This window comes from Pinus tabuliformis, chromosome J, assembly GCF_031772625.1.
Source record: "Pinus tabuliformis cultivar Carrire ecotype Pingquan chromosome J, CPIR1, whole genome shotgun sequence".
Classification (NCBI taxonomy): domain Eukaryota; kingdom Viridiplantae; phylum Streptophyta; class Pinopsida; order Pinales; family Pinaceae; genus Pinus; species Pinus tabuliformis.
This window is the reverse complement of record NC_142295.1, coordinates 708216834-708240012: the sequence shown is the minus strand read 5'-3', so window position 1 is coordinate 708240012 and position 23179 is coordinate 708216834.

The following is a 23179-nucleotide window of genomic DNA, read 5'->3' as shown; positions in this document are numbered from 1 at the left end:
CAAGTTGGAGCTTAGTGAGAAACACCTTGATGGAAAAAGGTGGTTGCAAGAGAGGTAGTTGTTGACCTCAAGGGTCTGATCAACCAGGAGCAGTTTGTGGAGCTCGAGACTTGTGTGTGGAGAAGGATTTCTACAGCAAACGATGGGCAGTCCTCCTAGCCCATGTTCATTGTGGGAGATGGGCATCTTGCAGTGATAGGTGGCAGCCCTTTGTGCCCTATGTTGGTCTTCATTGGTGCAGCACAAGAATACTATAGCAAGTTGAAGTCCCTGAGTAGGAGAGGAGCAGTAGTGGGCATATTGAGAGCTGTTCATAAGTGGAGCTGTGAACAACTCAACAGGAGTCTTGATGTGTTGTGGCCTTGATGGATGAAGGAACAACTAGTGAGCTAATTGGATAGCCAAGATTCAATGGTCAAATGGACTTGGAGCATTTATAGAGGTAGGAGATGCAGATCGGGAGCTAAAGGATCGAGAAGGTACTGGGTACAACTGAGATGGGTTGAGAGATCATGCGACAACCAAATGGTTAGAGTATCTTGTTGAGGACATATTTGTTGTCGATGGACTGACACCAAGTCCCAGTTTTGTATCTTATCCTAGTGGATGTATGAGGGTCATTATCCCTGGTATGGGAGCCCTAGACTGGTGTATTATATTTTGTTTAATATAACGAAGTTGGGTTATTGTTCAAAATTGTAAGACATTGTCCATATTTTGTGCATGTGTGATTTACTATTGTTTATATTGTGTTGTGCAAGGCAGTATAATTGAGATTCTTGGTTTGGTAGCGTCAGATATTTTAAGACTCTATCCAAGACCCAAGATTGTGAAATTCAACATGGTATCAAACCATATCTAAGCTACTTTGAGGGACAGTGAATTAGAGTGTGCATAGTGAAGGAACTCAGAGGGAGTTGTAGGTGTCTGGATAATGGAGCAGAGGGTTTAGTTGAAGGCATGGAGATGTGGTCTCAATAGATTACATGATGAGATGGGCTGGGAGTTTTGGTGGATCAGTGGTGAACTTGGTGCAATTTTGTATGTTGTGTGGCGGTTTGTAGGTCATGGACTTCCTATGTCTTGTCATGGATGGTTGGGACAGGTCAAGGGTTTCTTTGGCATGGACAAGATCATATTGATCAAGATGGCTTCATGTGATGGACTACAGGTTGGCAAGCTAGAGTCTTCATTGGATCATGATGTTGCATTTCTGAGATTGGTGGGATTTGCATGAGTGGTATTTGATCCAGGAGGATGAGTGCTTGCAGGACGAAGCCAGTGGAGATCGTGTAAGCTCAAAGGGATTCTATCCTCAGAGGGAGCAACCCATATGGAGGTTTGGGATCTTTAGGTTTAGATGCAATGAGGCAGAGGCACTAACGAGATTGTCAGATTCATTTTACAAGGTATGTTGTAGTGATGGATGCCATATGGGCTAGTGTCATCGGATGATGATGATTACTTCCTAGTCTTGGAACTACCTCCCTCGCTAAGAGGGAGTGTTGAATTTTGTGTAGCTTGGGAGGTACTCCAAGCCCTAGTGTTTGAAGGTTGGAGGTCAAAGTGCCACAAGTAGACTTGTGGGCTTAGAACCCAAGCCTAGGGTTTTGCACCCATAGATATTTGAGCCAAAACTATGAAAATTCTTCAACTTGTGATGGCTGAGGATGATAACTCTCGGCGATACGATTCTAATGCAATGAGAATCATCTGATTCCGAGTTGTCGTTGAGGATTTATGAATTTTTGAAGTCTAATGTTGGGTTTGCACCATATGAGTTAAGGTCAGTGATCTGGAATTTATCCAGGACAAAGAATTAAAGGTATTACAGACTCATGTGCATGGATGTGCCTATGTTTCTTTATGCAATGGATCGATACGATTTTGAAATACATAGACACTGAAGTAGTTAGAGAAAACACAATAGGAAAACATGTAAATACAACAAGTTTAATAAGGAGTTCACCTAATGCTCCTAGGCTACGTCTCCTAGTCTAGCCTTCAGTGCTGGCCTCTCTATTATGTTTTCAAGGCAGAGTTTTTACAACAGTGATCTAAATTTGAGTATCACTCAACAGATATAAATTAGTAGGACTGGACTTGGATCCCCCAAGTCTCTGGAGTACACAGACTCTCCTTACTGAAACTCGACCTTTGCTAGTCATATTAGTATGAGCCCAATCTGAGACTCATACTGAAAGGCCTATGTCGAGGAGTTCGTTTGAACCTCCCAAGCCTTCTTTGGAGTACACAGACTCTCGGACTCTCTCTGGCTCTGTCTCAATGTTTCCTTTGCTCTGTAGGTCAGCTCGACTTACCTTCTCTGTTCTCTGCTCTTAGCTTTCTTACTCGCTTTTCTCACTACTTGCTTTGTCTCTGTCAGTTCGTGGCTTTAAAGCCAATATGCTTTCTGACTATTCGTTTCAGCTTCCCAGCGTTCTGGTTCTTCTGCCTCTGTCCGTTTAAATTTCCCTTTTCTGCATCATCATCACTGTGTAATGCTTCACAAGGAGGTGGCAACCAGTTTCATAATGAACTGAGTGTCAGTTCTCTTGGAAATGTTTGAATGTTCGTTATTTCCGTTTAACTCCCAGATTGCCCACAAACATGATTCTTTGCCAACTCATCGTTCATGTCGGACTTCAAACTTTATACAACTTGGCCTTTTTACCCCGTTGAATCCAGTCATCCATGGGATTGCATTTCCGCTATCGATCTAGAGCCTCCATATTCTACAATCTCCATCCATATCAGGTAGGTAAGTAGCATGACATTTACCCATCCGATGTGAGCGGTTTTCTCTCTCTTCCACCGGACGTGTGGCACCCAGTGTGTGGTATCGGGTGGGACTCGGTTGAAACCGCTTACCGCTCAAAGCCCTTCCGATATCCTGTTGGTTTTTGTGTGGGACCCACCTCTAACGAAATCGGCGAATTCTATACGATTTTTTTTACTTTTTTGGTTCGGGTCACTTGGGGCTTTTTCTTCTCTAACCGGTTTTCTCGATGACAGAAACCTCCCCCGTATTTCAAAAAGACCTCCCATTTTGTTGTTTCATGGCAGCGCGCGTTACCATGGGCCAACGGTCTACGCTCTTAACCGAGGGTCCTCGTTGCTCCGCGCTGCTCACAAATTACAATTGTTCCGAGGGTATTTCTGATAAGTTCAACCTTTGTAAGTCTTTAAAACTTGGCATGAATTTTACAGAGTTATAAAAACTTAGAGAGTTATTTAGGATCCAATTTGGAACATGGCCTTCTCACTGAAAAATATTTTGGACCACCAAAAGTTGGTTTTTAAGCATCAATCAAGTGAGGGTATAGATTCCTCGTGTGTCCAATTTCTATCCATTTTGCACTGCTTGGTTTTGAACCTTTGAGTCCAATCTTGAGGTACTCAACATCCCCTCTAAGCGTAGTTCTCACCTTCTTGTTTAGAACTGTATCTTCCTGCAACTCATTGAGATATTCAAGCAACAGATCATCAATAGAAGGCAATTGACTCTGCTCTTTGAGATCTTCAATCAATGAAGGTTCAAATAGTCTCAAGTTGTTTTCATTAACAACTGAGTAGATGTGCATGTAAGCTGGTAAATCAAGGCGAAAAGAATTCTCACCAATTTTCTCAAGTATCTTGAAAGGTCCATACCTTATTGGCTTCAACTTCTTACCTTCACCTTGCATTTTGTCTTTGCTGATATACAGCCGGACTTGATCACCAACCTGGAAACTATGCTCAATCCGATGCTTATCATGCCTTGCCTTGTACTTGGCTTGGCTCTTTTCCAGTTGTTCCTGTACTACCTGGTGAATCTCTTGGATTTGTTCAATGAACTTGGTTGCCTTGTCCACATCACTATGTCCATCAACTTCTATGTCTTTACCAAAGACAAAATCCAAGGGAGACCTTGGTGTCAAACCAAAACAGGTCTCAAAAGGAGATCTCTGTGTAGAAGAATGTTTAGTTCGATTGTAAGCATGCTGCACATAATATAAATGTTCATCCCAAAGCTTGGGATGCTTGCTGCAATAGCCTCTGAGCAACTGGATCACTATCGTGTTGACCACTTCTATTTGGCCATCTATTTGCGGATGAAAAGTTGTGCTCTTCTTCAATCTGGTGTCCATCAATTCCCACAAACTTGACCAAAATTTCCCAACAAATCGGGTATCTCGATCAGATATAATGGAAGTGGGTAATCTAAAATGAACCCATATATGCTGAAAGAACAACTTTCCAGTTTGTTCAGTTGTAATCTATTTGTTACAAGGTATTAAAATACAAATTTTTCTTAACCTATCCACAACAACATATAAATAGTCATGACCTTTTCTAGATTTAGGCAATCCTCGAACAAAGTCCATGGAAACACTTTCCCAAGGATGAGAAGGAACTGGTAGTGGAGTGTACAAGCCTAGTTTTCTATTGTTGGGCTTGCTTTTAGCACACATGGTACATCCTCTTACATATCTAGAAATAGTTTCATTCATTTTTTGCCAATAACAAAATATTTGCAGCTGTGCAACTGTTTTACTTACAGCAAAGTGACCTAATATTAGAGAAGTGTGTGCTTCTCGAATTATCTTTACTCTTTCAGTTTGTGGAATGCATAACTTCCCAAAATGATACAAGAGTCAGTCCTTAACATGATAATCCAATTCTTCTTCGTGTTTGTCGTGACTTAAAGTTGCATATACATCCTTAAAATCTATATCTTGAGCATATTGTTCAATGTAGCTTTTTATGCTTAAGTATAGTAGATGCATTTATGATTGGTCTGGAAAACATGTCTGCAACTTTATTGTGTATGCCCTTTTTATATCTAATGACAAGATGAAATTGTTGTAGAAAACCCATCCACCTATAGTGTCTTAATTGCTGCAACTTATTTTGGAAGTGTAAATATTGAAGTGGTTGATGATTAGTGTGTATAATTGTCTCTTTTCCCATTAAATAATGTTTCCACTACTTCACACTCTGTACTAATGCATATAATTCCTTATCATATGTGGGATAATTAACTACTGCAGAATTAAATGTCTCAGAATGATAGCATATGGGTTTACCGTATTGCATCAACATTGCTCCCATGGCATAGTCACTGGAATCTATTTCAATCTCAAATGGTCTTTGAAGATCGGGCAGTGCTAGTACTGGTGTTGTACTAATATTTTCTTTTAAGGTGTGGAAGACTTTCTGCTATTTGCGTCCCCACTGAAACACCTTGTTCAATCTGGTTAAAGCATGTAAGGGAGCTGTAATCAAGGAAAAGTTAGCAATAAACTTTCTCCAATATTGTGCTACTCCTAAGAAGCTTCTAACTTCTGTAGCAGATTTGGGTTTAGTCCAGTTTACAATGACTGCAACCTTAGAGGGATCTATCTTCAATTCACCACCCCCTACAATATGACCCAAATAATTCAAAGATGTTTTGCCAAATTCACATTTTGAGAGACATAAATATTTTCTCTTTTCAAAACATATAGAGTCTGCTTGACATGCTTTAAATGTTCTTCCCATGTTTTACTGAATATAAGAAAGTCATTCAAATATACAATGACAAAATCATCAAGAAAAGGTCTGAGTACATCATTCATTACTCTCATGAAAGTAGCAGGAGCATTAGTTAAGCCAAAAGGCATAACCAACCACTTATACAATCCCTGCTTTGTTTTGAAAACAGTCTTCCATGCATCTTGCTCTGCAACTTTGACCTCATGATAACCACTATGCAAGTCCAACTTGGAAAAATATACATCTTCTTTCAACTGATCTAATAGATCATCTATGCGAGGAAGCGAATAATGATTTTTTATCATTATCTTATTCAGTGCTTGGTAATCAATGCACATTCTCCATGAGCCATCTTAATTTCTCACCAAGACAATTGGAGACCCATATGGCGATGTGCTAGGTCATATGAACCCTTTCTCGAGCAACTCCTGTACCTGCTTCTTGATTTCTACATTCTCTAAAGCAGACAACCTGTACATTCCGATGTTAGACAATGGAGCATCTTGCTGCAAATTAATATCATGTACTATTTCCTTTTTTGGTGGCAAACCTTTAGGTTCTTGAAATAGTATATCATATTCTGAAGCAACTTTTTCTAAATCATCTTGATGTTTAGGATCACAACCCTCAAATACATTGGTTTTATCAGGTTTCTTTTCCTTTACAACCATCAGTAAAAATTGTTTACATGAATTTACAATTCTTTTCATCTTCCCTGAGTTTATGAGAGTATAATTATTCTTGAGTTTATGAGCCCTTACAATATATTCGATTCCATCTTTAACGAGTTGATACTTGTTCCCAGCTCTATAGAAAATAGCTTTCTTATCATACAAGTAAGGACTTCCTAAAACAATTCCACATATATCCAAAGGAACTATATCTAACTCAACCTCATCTATAAATGTTGACCCAAAAGAAAACTTAAGTTTACATTGTCTAGTCACTTTTAGCTTTGCTTTATCACATAACCAACCTAATGGATATGGTTTCTTTTGAGGTGTGGTTAGCAATCCCAACTTCATTACAATTGATTCAGAAATTAAATTTACTTGTGAGCCACTATCAAACAAAGTATCAATCTTTTGATGCTTGGAAATAACTCGAATATGAAAAAACTCATGTATTTTCCTCTCATTTTCTTCATTATCAGTATATTGTGCAGAATTACTAGTAGATGCTTCAGAATTTTTACCTTTTATACCTGTGGCTGTGACTGTTGTTTTATCTCCTGAGTCTGACCCCAAATCCTTTTGAATAGCTACAATAGTCTTCTTCTTTTTTCCCTCGTACTTCTTGGGTTTCAACTCCGAATGCAGGATCCAGCAGTGTTCATCATCATGCCCATCCTTCTTGCAATGAGTGCATGAAGGCTTGGTCTTTTGTACAGCATTTGTCTTCCTCTCTTTCCATTATTTTATTTTCTCCTTATTCTTGCTTGCAGTGGATTTTGATATCCCCCAACTTCTAGGTTCACATTCTTACCTCTAGCCTCTAGATGTATAGCCTGAATAGATACCTCATCTATGCTAGTGGGATTAGACATGAGAATAGTGTGGTTTAAATAGCTGTGTAGACCACCTATATATTTCATCAAAGTTTTAGGTGAGTCTAAAGAAATTCCTAGAATCAAAGCTCTTTTCCTAAATTCTTGGGCATAACCTTCTACACTTTTCCCTTTTAATTGGCGAAGAGTTTGCCAGCTCATCATGGCTCGCTGCATATAGGCTAGTGGATAGAATTGCTTTTTAATTGTAGAAACAAATTCACTCCAGACAGAAATAATTTTACCATGCTTCTTCATGCCAGCTTGTGTCCTACCTTCCCACCATACCAAGGCAGTGCCTCCAAGGCGTAGGCTGGCCAGCTGAATCTTACTCTTGTCTAAATCAATGCTCTGCACTCTGCAATAAACATTAATCTGTCTAATCCAATTATCCAACTTCTCTACATTCAACTCTCCATCATATATCAGCAAATCAAATTTAACATCTAATTTAATCAAAGTTGTTTTCCTTTTATTTTCAGGGCTACTAGGAGGTGTGGGTGACTTTTCTTCTTTCCATTTTCCTTTAGAATGGTCATGGAGGAGAGGTTCTTCTACTCCTTTATCTTGTTTGGAGTTTGTTGAATCTTCTTCTCTACCTTTCTTAAATTCTCTATATATTTCCTCCACCATGGCTCTCATGGTCATAAAACTGTCCATGAACTTGGAGTCTGATTTCAAGGGACTTTCTTCTGACATTTTCCTCTTAGGAAAGACTCTTCCAATTTCAAGGTTAGCTTCAACCAATTCTTCTTCTCCTAATTTAAGCTTTGATCTAGTTAGCATTCAACAACAAAATGTAGCACACGCTTGTCTAACCTTAGTAACCTAGAGCTCTGATACCTCTTGATCTGAAATTTATCTAGGACAAAGAATTAAAGGTATTACAGACTCATGTGCATATATGTGCCTGTGTTACTTTAGGCAACGGATTGATAAGATTGCGAAATACATAGACACTGAAGCAGTTAGAGAAAACACAATAGGAAAACATGTAAATACAGAAAGTTTAAAAAGGAGTTCACCCAATGCTCCTGGGCTACATCTCCTGGTCCAGCCTTCAGTGGTGGCCTCTCTATTATGTTTTCAAAGTAGAGTTTTTACAATAGTGAGCTCAATTTTAGTCTCACTCAACAGATATAAATTAGTAGGACTGGACTTGGATCCCCCAAGTCTCTGGAGTACACAGACTCTCCTTATTGAAACTCGACCTCTGCTGGTCACAGTAGTATGAGCCCAATTTGAGACTCATACATGACAAGCCTATGCCGAGGAGTTCACTTGAACCTCTCAAGCCTTCTTTGGAGTACAAAGACTCTCGGACTCTCTCTGGCTCTGTCTTGATGCTGCCTTTGCTCTGCAGGTCAACTTAACTTACTTTCTCTGTTCTCTGCTCTTAGCTTTCTTACTCACTTTTCTCACTGCTTACTTTGTCTCTGTCAGTTTGTGGCTTTAAAGCCAATCTGCTTTCTGATTGTTCGTTTCCACTTCCCGGCGTTCTGGTTCTTCTGCCTCTGTCCATTTGAATTTCCCTATTCTACATCATCATCACTATGTAACGCTTCATAGGGAGGTGGCCACCTATTTCATAACGAACTAAGTGTCAGTTCTCTTGGAAATGTTTGAATGGTCGTTATTTCTGTTTAACTCCTAGATTGCCCGCAAACATGATTCTTTGCCAAGTCATTGTTCATGCCAGACTTGAAACTTTATACAACTCAGCCTATTTACCCCGTTGAATCCAGTCATCCATCGGATAACATTTCCACCGTCGATTTGGAGCCTCCAAATCCTACGGTCTCCGTCCATATTGGGCGGGTAAGTAGCATGATGTTTACGCGTCCGATGTGAGCGGTTTTCTGTCTTTTCCATTGGACATGTGGCACCCTGTGTGTGGCATCAGGCGGGACTTGGCTGAAACCGCTTACCACTCAAAGCCCTTCTAATATCCTATCGGTTTTTTTGTGGGACCCACCTCTGACAGAATTGGAGAATTCCGTATGGTTTTTTTGACTTTTCGGGTCCGAGTCGCTCAGGGCTTTTTCTTCTCTGAGGAGTTTTCTCGGCGATATGTGATTAGCGACTTGTCGCTAATCACATATCAAAAACCTACCCTGTTTCTCAAAAAGACCTCCAGTTTTGTTGTTTCGTGGCAGTGCGCGTTACCATGGGTCAATGGTCTGCGCACTCGACTGAGGGTCCTCGTTGCTCCGCGTTGCTCACAAATTACAACTATTCTGAGGGTATTTCTGATAAGCTTGACCTTTGTAAGTCCTTGAAACATGGCATGAATTTTACAGAGTTATAAAAACTTAGAGAGTTCTTTAGGATCCAATTCGGATCGGTCGGCTTAAGTTTAGTAAGCCTCCTTGATAGCTAGACAGCCCTAGAGTGACGTTGGAAGGAGCCCCTCTTTTGGATATAAATATAGGGTGATATGTGAGGTTATTACACATCTAAAGAGAGCAACATTAAGGCAATGTTAATAAGGAAGGACAACAAATCGATGAAGAGGGAGATACCTTGGTTTTGTTGTAGGAGAAGAGGGAAGAACAACATGAGGGATTAGGCCTAGTTTGGGTGCCTCGTTGACTGTGTGGAGGGTTTTCTCATGCCACAACAAGGCTGAGTAAGGCAAGGTGTGAATGCAGGTGAAATTAGAAGTGATCGGGCATGTTTGAAGGTTCGATTGAGGGTGGACAACACCAAATATAGGCTATTGCAGACCTGTAGATGGATATCTAAGGTAGTCGTAATACTTGAAGGAACACCAAGGCTTGTTTGGAGGCTAGGACAATAGCAAACTGCCTCAGCCTCTCAAGGAGGGACAGTCGCACTCAAGGGAAGTTGTTATGGGCTAGTTGACGTGGGTTCTCATGCTACAATAGGCCGAGGAGATCACATACCTGTGGAGACTAGGTTGCAGACCTATGGTGGTTGTTTGGAGGGCTAAACAAGCCTATTTTGGGCGTTGTAGGTGCCTATCAAGACAACGAGTGGTAGAGGCTTGTAGATTTGAGGAGGCCGTAGTCTTTGGTGGAGGTTTTGATCTCAGATGGTATGTTGTTGTGGGCTGCAAGGATGCCTTAACCAGTGATTTGGTTCATGGATTATAGGTTAGGGGTTAGTTTCTTAATATTTAATGAGTCAAGGGGTTTATGGGTTATGAGTTGTGAGTGTAGGGGTTAAGGGGATAGGGAATTTAGTGGTTATGGGTTAAGGGCTTCTGGTTTGTGATAATTGGACTCCTAATCCCCTTATCACCACTACTGGGGGTTCCCCTTTCAATTTCTTTTGCTACCTTCCCTCTAGGTCCCTTGGACCCTATTAAATTAAGTCCTAAGGGAATAGGACAATCCATGTCACTTAAAAGACTCTCCATTTCAGAATCTACATCTCAAATATTGAGAAGGATACCTCAACCAGGTCAAAATATTTCAAATAGACCTCCCATATTAATGTGTTTGAGCGAGAAAGATAAAGAACATTCACTTGTTAGTGTCCAACAAGAAGATAAAATAATAAAAAACTCAACTTACTCATTTTCCAATTCTTCAACAACCTAAGCAGGTAAAATTACTAATCAATTACATATCTTAAGCTGCATTTCACACTTTCTGTGCCTCTTTTGACACCGCGTGTGTGATAGGGAGTGAGTGTGTAAGAATGCACCAAAAACTTTGTTTAGATTCCATATCTCAGTCTTTCTAGCAATTTCTTGAGCATAATAAAATTCCCATCAAATGATAGTTTTCCCATTTGGAATTTCACAGTAGAATCCTTATGTCTACTACGTGACCATCTAAATATTGTGTGCTTGCTTTGGTTGGTGAATTTATGTGTGTAAATTGTATAGTAGAATGCAATTTGTGGGTTACAAACATAAACCCATTTTCTTTTCCAAATCAACCAACTGATATTTAAATGTCAACACCACATTCCCAATCTTATTTTGTTTCACCACAGCACGAAAATTCATTTTTTGGCTTCTTTATTGGATTGTTTCCAAGGAAGATATGCATGTGCATTGTGTTGGTGTCAGTGAGTAATTATAGTGTTATTATTACAAGTTCCTTGACAAGAAAATTCGTGCATATCCATGTGAGATGGTAATAGCCGCCATTTTTCCCTTTTAAAGGATCCTTATTTATGTTGCATATGATTGTAGCAGTGACAAGGAAGTTTCCTTGTTTTCAACAAGCAAAATTTCTCACTAATGATACATTGACAAAGATTTTTCACCTCAAAGATGTCCTCTTTCAATCATGGCATGTTATAGAAATAGTCTTCTAGCAGGAAAGGATCACAAGGATCCTTGATGAGAAGGTTATTAAATATATGGAAGAATCTTGGAAATAGTATATTCCACTAGAAGTTTATGGATGCAGTCTAGAATATTATGGAAGCAAGCATAAAAGAAGTTTACTAGTTTATTTGCATCATGAAGGAATAATTGAAGTATTTTATCATAGACATTTTCTTCAAAGAAAGAGGCAGTTCATGAAAGAATTTGACTAGATGACAAAATGAAGGAAAGAGATATGCACATCTTTAGATAAGATCTCTTCTTTAGAAAGTAGAAATCAGGTATAAAGAGATATGGTAGGAAGAATTAGATACGAAAATATATTTGGAATCATGTGCATGGTATGTCTTGGTTAAATACTAGATGAAATAAGGACTCTTCCATATGGGTACTCGATGTATAGAAGCATGATGGTTGTGCATAAAACCTAGTGATATTGATCAACATCTGATATGGTCTCTTGAAAAATGAAAATGAGCCATGATAACTTCAGATGGAGATGCAAAGACCTTGATGGATACAATGTTGAAGCTTGTTCATTGATTCATTTTAGGAACATATTGATTGATGTTTGCACGCTGAAGAGCATGGAAAAGGGAACTATGAGTATTATGGGAAAATAAACTAATTAAAAGGATGTTGATCTAAGAGGAAGAAAGAAGTAGTATTTGATATCATGACTAAAGGTTTTTATGATTTGGTAACTCTAATATTGATGGTCTTTTTAGATGTGATTTGGCTACATGTTGTAGGAGCACATGCTAGTAAGATAACAATTGCGATAATATATCTACAGTTGTTTGGATTAACTTGTAAAAAAGGCAAACTCAAGTCTTGGAAAATCAGAAACCTTGGATGCTTGAGCTAATTCATAACCATATTTTGGAGAAACAAATGACTGAAATTATGCTATGATTGGATGGGTTTGTGGAGTACTGTAAATTGGAGAAAAATTATCTTACTCCTACCCATACAAATTCATGATATGCAGCATAGTCCACGACATATCTTCAATCTGATATGTTAAAATCCATGTATTATGTAATTGGCCAACATAATATAACTTTCATTTCCAAGGACCGAAAAAGGAAAATTTTTTGATTTCTTAATTGACGTAGCTTGCACAACTTAAATAACCAGTTGTATTTGTTAATGAAATGATGTTTTTCTTTATTTACGAGTGAATTAATAACACATGATAGACAATTCCAAGACATGATAGGCATGCCAGGATGTGTCAGGTGCCAAGGTGTGGAGTGAATGCATGTTAGGGAGTGTGACGGCCAAGTGCCAAGGAAACACAAGGGATCACTCATTTCAAATGCATGGAAATGAAGTGTCAGCAAGTTCCAAGAGTGCTAAGGAGGGAGTGAAAAGGTATGCTAGCCAGTGCCAAGGCATCACAAGGGAGAAATAGGTCAAAATGCTTGGAAATGAATGAATAAGAGTGTGTGCCAAGGAGTGTCAGTGAATTCCAGGTGTCCCAAGGACGAAGTGTGTTAGAAGAAGTTCAGAATAGGACTTGCAGGAGGCAAGCCTATGGTTATGATAAGGCATGTACAAAGTAGTTTTAGAAAAAGGGAGAATTTGGGTTGGGCACAACATTGTTTTGTCAATGACTTGGTTGGGTTCCCAAGTCGCAAAAAAATAAGGATATCTATGAGGGCATGACATCTCGGGAGTGCCAAGTTGTTCCAAGGGATGTCAAGAAGTACTAACACGTGCTAGACAGTTCCAAGGCATTTTAGGCATGCCAAGTGCTAAGGCATGCCAAAAATTTCTAGGTGACAGGATGTGGCACCAACACATGCTAGGGAGTGTTAGGGCCAAGTTCCAAGGAAACATAAGCGAGCACTAGTTTCAAATGCATGGAAATGAATGAATAAGAGTTTGACAGAGAGTGTTATTGAGTACGAGGTGTTATAAGTGTCAGGGAGTGATAGGATGTGCTAGGGAGTGCCAAATCATGCCAAGAAATGCAAGGGATGCTAACACATGCTACATAGTGCCAAGGGATTGTTAGGCATGCTAGGTGTTATGGCATGTCAAGATGTAAACTGTTTTGCTTAGTTGTTTTACAACCACGGTTGGATATGAGCCTTGTATTTGTAACTTGTTAAGTAGTACGAGTTGATATTCAACATGAGTAGCCTAAGATGAGTTATAGGAAGTTCTTAGGTGAACAAGGCATATTCTAGTTGTAGTAATTGTAACTTGGTAAAGTTGTTGTTATAGTTGAGGCAGGATTTGGTTGGGTTCCCATGTTGCAAAAAATTTAAGGGTAGTTGTGAGGGCATGATAGTTAAGGAGTGCCAGGACGTGCTAAGGAATGATAAGGCATGCTAACACATGCCAGAAAATGTGAATGCATGCCAAGGAGTGTTGGGGAGTGCAAAAAAGGTAAGGCTATCCATAAGTGTGTGACAACTAGGAAGTGCCAACATGTGCCAGGAAATTCCAAGAAGTGCTAACACATGCTATACAGTTCCAAGGCATGTTAGGAATGTTGTTGGGGCCTTTGTTTTTAGATTTTCTAGGAAGACAAGACAAGAGCAGGTGGCGGGGATGACCAATTGAATTGTGGAGCTGACAACCGAGGGGGGGAACAGGGACCAAGAGTGGTCTGGCAGTTGCAAAAAGGTGGCGGGGGAGAATAAGAGCAATCGAGCGAGTAGAGAACAAAGGTAACCAAAGGAAGAGTCAGCTGACAAGGAAATAAGAGGAATTGGCAGTCTACGTGTGAATCATAGGATAGGAAAAATAAAGGATGGGAAAGGATTGGTGATTCCTAGATGTTGATGAACCAAGCAAGTCAAGAATCAATGCAGCCTTCCTGAGTTGCGGAAGGCAGGTACACCCTTGCTTTGTTCGTCTCTGATCTGTGGGTTGGGTCATTCTTATTGTTGATGATCAAGTTTTGAGCCTTCTGTACTTATTTATGTATTTCTTTCAATGAAGCGTAAGGAAAGAGACAGTTTGCACCTATGATGTATTGTTAAGTTCTATATTGGTTCTTTAAAATTTTAAAATATATGTCTATATCTTGTATGATTTCCTAAAGTAATGTTGAGTTGACTAATATGGTTGGATTACAGTAGGTGTTTGATTTTTATGAGTTAAGATCAATTGCGGGTTGTGGTTCCCTTGATGCCTCATTCTACCCTGTCACACTTCAATCATGACACACCTTGGGTGAGACTCCTTACCCTCTCCGAGTAAGGCGAAAATCTTGGCATTGTTTTAGACTACAACGGAGCCTTGTTGGCCCCTTATGCCTGAACCTAGGGTCTCTTCCTTGTTCCCATTTTCATGCCAACACATGCCAAGTCATGCCAAGTGCTAAGGCATGCCAAGATGTGCTAGGTGTTAAGGTGTGGCACCAACACATGCTAGGGGGTGTTAGGGAGTGCCAGGAAACACAAGGGAACACTAGTTTCAATTGCATGGAAATGAATGAATAAGAGTGTGAGATAGGGAGTGTTAGTGAGTTCAAAGTGTGCTAAGGAGGGAGTGACAAGGTATGATAGGCAGTTCCAAGGCATGCTACAATGCTACAGAAGCATGCCAAGATGTACCAAGTTCCAAGGTGTGACAATGTGTGTTAAGGAGTGTTCGTGAGTGTTAGGGAAACACAATGGAGCACTAGGTCAAAATTCATGGAAATGAATGAATAAGAGTGTGTGATAGGGAGTGTAGCGAGTTCTGGGTGTGTTAAAGAGGGAGTGACATGGTATGATAGACAATGTTAAGGCATGCTAGAATGTGATGGCAGCATCCAACCAAGATGTGCCAGGCATCAGGGTGTGCCAACGCATGTTAGAAAGTGTTACATAGTGCCATGGAAACATAAGGGACCACTAGGTCAAAATAATGCATGGAAATGAATGAATAAGATTTTGTGATAGGAAGTGTCAGTGAGTTCCAAGTGTGCTGAGGGAGTGACAAGATATTATTTGCAGTGCTAAGGCATGCTAGAGGCTAGGGCAACGATATGCTAAGATGTGCCAAGTGCTATGGTGTGCCAGTGCATGCCAAGGAGTGTTAGGGAGTTCCACGGAAACACAAGGGAGCGCTAGTTTCAAATGCATGGAAATGAATGACTAAGAGTATGTGACAGGGAGTGTTAGTGAGTTCTAGGTGTGTTAAGGAGTGAGTGACAAGGTATGCTAAGTAGTGCCAAGGAATTCTAGAGTTCAAGGGAGACATGCCAAGATGTTCTAGGTGTCAGGGAGTGTTAGGGAGTGCCATGGAAACACAAGGGAGAACTATCTCAAAATTCATGGAAATGAACGAATAAGAGTATGTGATAGGGAGTGTCAGTTATTTTTAGGTGTGTTTAGGAGGGAATGGCAAGGTTATATGGTAGGTAGTGCCAAGGCAAGATAGATTTCCAGGGCATGTCAGGGAGTGCTAAGGAGTGCTAAAGAATGCCAAAGCATACCAAGGAATGTAGAGGGTGCTAACACATGCCACATAGTACCAAGGGATTGTTAGATGTGCCAAGTGCTATGGCATGTCAAGATGTAAACTATGTTGCTCAATTTTTTTATGGCCACGGTTGGACATGACCCTTGACTTGGTAACTTGTAACTTGTTAAGTTGGATAAGTTTAAATTATACATGAGTAGCCTAAGATGAGTTATAGTCAATTCTCAGGTGAACAAGGCATAGTCTACTTATAGTAATTGTAACTTGGTCAAGTTGTTGTAGTCGAGGCAAGACTTGGTTGGGTTCCTAAGTCCTAAACAAATTAAGGGTAGTTGTGAGGGAATTATAGTTAAGGAGTGTCAACGTATTCCAAGGAATTAAAAGGCATGCAAACACATGTAGAACATTTCCAATGCATGTTGATGAATGTTAGGGAGTGTTAGGGCATCACAAGGGAGAACTAGGTCAAAATACATGGAAATGAACAAATAAGTGTGTGTTCCAAGGAGTGTCAATGAATTCTAGGTGTCTCAAGGACAAAGTGTGTTAGGAGAAGGTCAAAATAGGAATTGTAGGAGGAAAGCCTATGGTTACAATTATAAGGGGTTGGTCAAACCAGTTTCAGACAAAGGGAGACTTTGGGTTGGGCACAACAATGTTTTTCCAATGACTTGGTTGGGTTCCCAAGTTTCAAAAATAGTGAAACTATCTATGAGGGCATGAAAATTAGGGAGTGCCAGGGAATGCCAGGAAGTACTTCCACATGCTAGACAATTCCAAGGCATGTTAGGCATGCTAAGACAGTCCAACTACTAAGGCATGCCAAGATGTGAATGTGCCAGGTGTCAGGGTGTGGTGTGAATGCATGCTAGGGAGTGTGAGGGCCTAGTGACAAGGAAACACAATGGAACACTCCTTTCAAATGCATGGAAATGAAGTGTCAACAAGTTCCAGGTGTGCTAAGGAGGGAGTGACAAGGTATGTTATGCAGTGTCAAGGCATGCTAGAGTGCTAGGGAATCATACCAAGATGTGCCAAGTGCCAAGGTGTGCCAATGCTTGCTAAGGAGTGTTATGGATTGCCAGGGAAACATAAGGGAGAACTAAATCAAAATGCATGAAAATGAATGAATAAGTGTGTGTGACAAGGAGTGTCAGCAATTTCAAAGTGTGCTAAGGAGAGAGTGACATGGTGTGTTAAGTTGTGCTAAGTCATGCTATATTGCTAGGGAAACATGCAGCCAAGATGTGCCAAGTGGCAGGGTGTGTCAACATGTGGTAGGAAGTGTTAGGGAGTGTTAGGGAAACACAAGGGAGCACTAGGTCAAATTAATGCAAGCAAATGAACAAATAAGAATTTGTGACAGGAAGTTTTAGTAAGATACAGGTGTGATAAGGGAGTAACAAGGTATGGTAGGAAGTGCTAAGGCATGATAGAGCCAGGGTAACATGCCAAGATGTGTCAGGTGCTAGGGTGTGCTAATGTATGCTAGGGAGTGTTATTGAGTGCCAAGGAAACAAAATGGATCACTATTTTAAAATACATGGAAATGAAGGAATAAGAGTGTGTGACAAGGAGTGTTAGTGAGTTCTAGGTGTGGTAAGGAGGGAGTGACAATATATGTTAGGTAGTGCCAAGGAATGCTAGAGCGCTAGGGCAACATGACAAGATGTGCCAGGTGCAAAGGTGTGCCAATGCATGCCAGCGAATTTTAGGGAGTGTTGCAAAAACACAAGTGAGAACTAGTTCAAAATGCATGGAAATGAAGAGATAAAAGTGTGTGATAGGGAGTGTCAACGAGTTCCAAGTGTTATAAGGAGGGAGTGACAAGGTAATATGCTAGGTAGTGTTAAGGCATGCTAGAGTGCCAAGGCATGCCAGGGAGTGCTAGGGTGTGCTAGGGAGTGAAAATCATTTCAAGAAATGTAAGGGGTGCTAACATGCACTACATAGGGCTAAGGGATTGTTAGACGTGCCAGGTGCTATGACATGTCAAGATGTAAACTATGTTGCTTAATTGTTTTATGGCCATGGTTTGACGCGAGCTGTTAAGTAGGATGAGTTTAGATTGGACATGAGTAGCCTAAGATGTGTTATAAGCAGTTCTTAGGTGAACAAGGCATAGTCTAGTTGTAGTAACTATAACTTGGTTAAGTTGTTGTAGTCGAGGCAGGACTTGGTTGGGTTCCCAAGTCTTAAAAAAAGTAAGGTTAGTTGTAAGGTCATGATAGATAATGAGTGCCATGGCATGCCAGGGAATGAAAAGGCATGCTAACACATGGAAGACAGTGTCAATGGATGTTGAGGAGTGTTAGGGAGTATCAGGGGAACACAAGGGAGAACTAGGTCAAAATGCTTGGAAATTAATGAATAAGAGTGTGTGCCAAGTAGTGTTAGTGAATTCTAGGTGTCCCAAGGATGAAGTGTTTTAGGAAAATATCATAATAGGACTTGTAGGAGGCAAGCCTATGTTTTTATAAGGCATGGACAAGGAAATTTCAAAGAAAAGGAGACTTTGGGTTGGGCATAATATTGTTTTTCTAATGAATTGGTTGGGTTCCCAAGTGGAAAAAAAAGTAAGGCTATCTATGAGGGCATGACAACTAGGGAGTTCCAAAGTGTTCTAGGGAATGTAAGGTTCCCAAGTCATGGAAAAATGTAATACTCACTGTGAGGGCATGATTGCGAAGATGTATTAGGGAATGCTAGGGCATGCTAACATGTGATAGATAGTATGAAGGCATGTCAAACAAGCTAAGATGTGCCAAGTGATAAGGCCTACCAAGATGTGCAAGGGGGTGAAAATGCATGCCAAGGACTTCCAAGGAAATAAAAGAGGAACAATTTAAACGATAAGGAAATGAATACATAATAGGGTTAATTAGTCATCAATTTACCTTTTCCATGAGGGGCATGCTAGGCACACCAACACTAGGTGCCAATAGGTGCCAAGTGCCAAGTTTCAGCGCATTGTAAGTGCCAAATATTGCTTTGTTGCTTCTCATCTACTTTGCAATAATTGATCTCAAATAACTATAATATTAAACCATGCCAAAGAATACCAGGTCATCTCAACGCATGCCAAACATGCTAAGACTTGCCATGTGCCAACACGTGCCAACTGTCAATGTGTGTCAAGGAGTGTGATGCATGCTATGAAGTGGAATAACATGTCGAAGAGTGATAAGGTGTGCTAGAGAGTGCCAATGCATGTTGAGGAGTGTTAGGGAGTACTAGGACAACAAAAGGGAGCACTAGGTTAAAATGCATGGAAGTGAATGAAAATGAGGGTGTGTCAAGGAGTGTCAATGAGTGCTAGTTGTCATGCCAAGGAGGGAGTGACAAGGTATGCTAAGAACAGGAAAGGCATGCCAGGGAATATCAGGGCATGTCAAGAAGTGCTAGAGTGTGCTAGTTAGTTTTGGGATATTCTAACATGTTCCAAATAGTGTCAAGTCATGCCAAGACATGCAGGTGCTAAGACATGCTACGATGTGTGGGGTGCCAGAGTATGCCAATATGTGTCAAGGAGTTCCAAGGCAAAAAAATGAATAACAAAGCTAAAATGCAAGGAAATGAACACATAAGATGGTTAAGAAGTTGGGACATTATAGTTTTCAAAAGGGGCATGCTAGGCACACTAATAATATGTTTCAATACATGCCAAGTGTCAAAGTGTACCAAGTGCTAATGTATGCCAATGCAATATTATTCCAAGGTGTTCCATGGCATGCTAGGGACTACAGGGCATGCCAACACATGCTAGGGGAGTGCTATGATATGTTAGGGCATGCCAACATGTGCTTAGGTGTCCTACTCATGGCAAGATGTTCTAGGTACAAAGATTTTCCATGTACAAAGATGTTCCAAGACATGCAAGGTGTCAAGGAATGTTAGTGTGTTCCAAAGCATGTTAAAGTGTTCCATGAGTGTTGAGAAGTGTTAGGTCTCTCTCATTAATATAATTGACAGAGCTTGATTATGTATTAAATAATATAGTTTCTACACACACTAGTGGAACTTTATCTAAAGAGAATTTGCTAGATAATAAACCTAATAGAGATGAATCATCTGTTGACTCATGGGAAAACTATATCCTTATGACTTGAGGGAAATGATACACATTAATTACTTCTTAACAAATTGACTAACTCTAACCACTATGGAATTGGACACATAATGAAAAGGACTCCACAACAATGGTCTTAAATTGTTATCTTTTGACAAAAAATACAGTAAAAAGTACATAGCGTCATCAAAAACTCATTGGAATGATCCATGATGACAAACATTTTTTGACCATCACCAAAAGTAACCAAAAAGAGTATTGGTGAGGGTCAATAAAAGATCGTCACTAGAAGTGTCACCAAATAGAGAATTAGTGGTAGGCCTTTAACGACCCTCACCAAAAGTGTCATCAAAGAGAGAATTAGTGACGGGCCTTTAACGATCCTCAGTAAAAGTGTCATTGAAAATGACTTTGGTGACAAATCTTAAAGGACCATCACTATATGCACTTATAACAACATTTTTTAAGGACCGTCACCATATGTGACATTGGTGATGGACCTTAAAGGTCCTTCACATGCATGACCCTCACCAATGACCTTATTTCTTGTAGTGAAGGCTATGAAACTGGGCAAGGCAGATTTCAAGCCAGGATGCAGGCTCCGGGAACTTCCGGTGAAAATTGCGCAGAGGTCACTGGGAGACTGAAATGGATAATCCAGATCAGCAATGACTATCTGCGGGATCTGGCTCGGCTGGAAGGTGGATCTGTGCAATTTTTTTAGGGAGGCAGTGTAGGCAATAGAGGGGAACTGACATCAAAAACTACACAATTTCTCTGGGGAGATGGCAACGGGCTATAGGAGTGTTACTAACAAAAATTGCACAGTTTTTCTAGGGAGCTAGCAGCGGGCTACAGGAGTGTTGTTGGAAAAAACTACGCAATGCTGGGAGGCTGGCCTACTGGACATCCTTGCACGATTTCTGAACTGAGTGAGATGTTGGGCAGCTGTGGAACTGCTCATGAAAACTGTGCAGTTTTCCAAGCGAGCAGTAGGTTGGTTGATTGGGTGACTCGCTGGAAACATTACACAATTTTTTGAGGGAGACAATGACGGATAGAGGGTGTCTATTTGGCATGTCTTTGCAGTTTCTTCAGTCAGTGGAGTGGGCATGCTTTGCAGCTTTTATGCAATTTTTTGGGGGAGTGAGTCTCGGGGTCATTGCCATGTCAAACTCTCTGGTTAACCAACTGGAGGCTCAGTTGATGTGCTTGTGGGCAGTGCAGATTAAAATGGCTTGCTGGGAAACTTTTGCGTTGTTGTGGGTGAGAGTCATTCAGGTCGATCCCAGGGTTGTGTAGTGCAGACTGCTTGGGAGGCATCCTCAAGCTCTACACAATTTTAGGCGGTATTACATAATCACTGAGAGCAGAAACTAAGCAATACAGCTCAACGAATGTCTGGTTGTTGGAGGATGGTCTGGTTGACAAAGCTTCAACAAAATTACTATGTTTGAACGAGTGACTTCATACGTGCATGACCTCATGAACACACACTCAACATGACCTGATGACAAGACACCTTGAACGAACAAGACAACATACACTCAGTGTGACTGACTGACGGTGTGAGCAACAAGCACGACACTTTTGATAGATCATTAAACGATTGCGGCGATGCTTGAGAGACAGTGCATACAACTTTGTGTCTAAGTGAAATGAATGTTTACATAGCAGACACAACTTGTACACATGAAGGTGGACCTTGTGCATGGCCAAAACATGACTACAAGCATGACATTGTGAACAACATGCAAAAATATGTTCGAGGAATAGTCAAGCGAGGAGGGTGGAAAGACTCAACATGAGCTCACGAGATGAGCCCGAGTTCTTGTAAACAAAAAGGAAAAACCCAAGGAAGGCTTCGAAATTAGATGCAGTCCAAAATTTTGGAGGGTGTTGCAGCCGCTACAACACTTGGTGTCACACTGGTTGAACTCCAGCTTCTGTGTTTTGGTTCATTGACAGCACATGGCCTTGGTATTTCAAGGAGTATTGAATTTTTGTGCGGGTTACTTCAGCTTCCCCACTTACCCCATGGACAAACATGGTTCACCTTTCGCCAACTCAGTAAAACACAACAAGTTTCAACTTGGCCACAATGTTTTGAAATCGATAAGTGTAGTTTGGCTCACGAGTTAAAAAAAAAATCAGAGTATAAGTTTTCATCTCTGGTGTTGCTCTGCTACCTGTAGGCCTGGACAGTACGCTGATGAATCATGCAGGAACACACGTATTACTCCACTACCAGCGAGCCTGGTCAGTACCCCAGTGGAGTTTCATGCTTCACCTCTCTGTGCACGAAGCCTTTCTCTTCTTTTGCCTTTGTATTTCTTAAGAGGACTATGCATAGTCACTTATTTACTTTTTTGGGGTGGAAGAGGGATCCCATATTATTGAGAAAAAAAGAGGTTGTTCCTTCATAGAAGCATGTAAGACCTCTGACATAAGTTTTCTCATTTAGATTTTCCCCTTCTCCATTTCTACTAGTTGGATGAGTTTGAACACACAGAGCAGAATGTTGAGTAAAGGCATGGGGTTTCCCAGTGTGGACATAAGTTCATGGTTGGACCCAAGCTTCCCTTGTAGATGGCTCGTATTTCCCATCAAGAATTCATCGGCTGAAGAATTAACCAAGTACAGAGAGGACAGACGTAGGACTGGCCAAGTGTTGAAGTGTCACAAGACTCTTTAGATCTCAGCCACATACTCATTCAAAAGCTAGAACTCAGTAGAGGGAAACACTTATTTACAAAACTAAAAATATCATGATAGTAATAAAACAAAATGAAACAAAACAATAGTAGTAAGCAAAGCAAACAAAACAACAAGAAAGCAAAACGAGAAAGCAAACAAACACTACTCCTACTCCTATGCTAAATAGTGCATGGGTCTACTCATGTGAAGTGATATTTCAAATGCAGCCACCGGCGCATTGGCTGGCCCATGTTGGTGAAGGCATGGTTCGCGAAAAGCACAGTCAAGCGAACCAGCAAACATAAAAGATATAAAAATGAAGCCCAACACACTCCAAATTTAAACACATCCACAAAAAATAAAAGAGTGAAAGCACAAGACAAACCTCTATGGACTTACCATGGTTTTGTGACACACTGCGTAGAGATGATAAGCATATGCACTCTCTTGATTGTGGCAAACAAGCAAACATGAGAAAAACAAACAACTTACTCCTTGCGAGTTGCTTGCTGTGAATGATTCCTCCAGTGCGCAAGCAATGGGATCATGTGATTCCGGTGGAGGAAGTGAAATCTGTGTGTTGGATTGATCTTCAGTGCATACAGATGAGTGATGA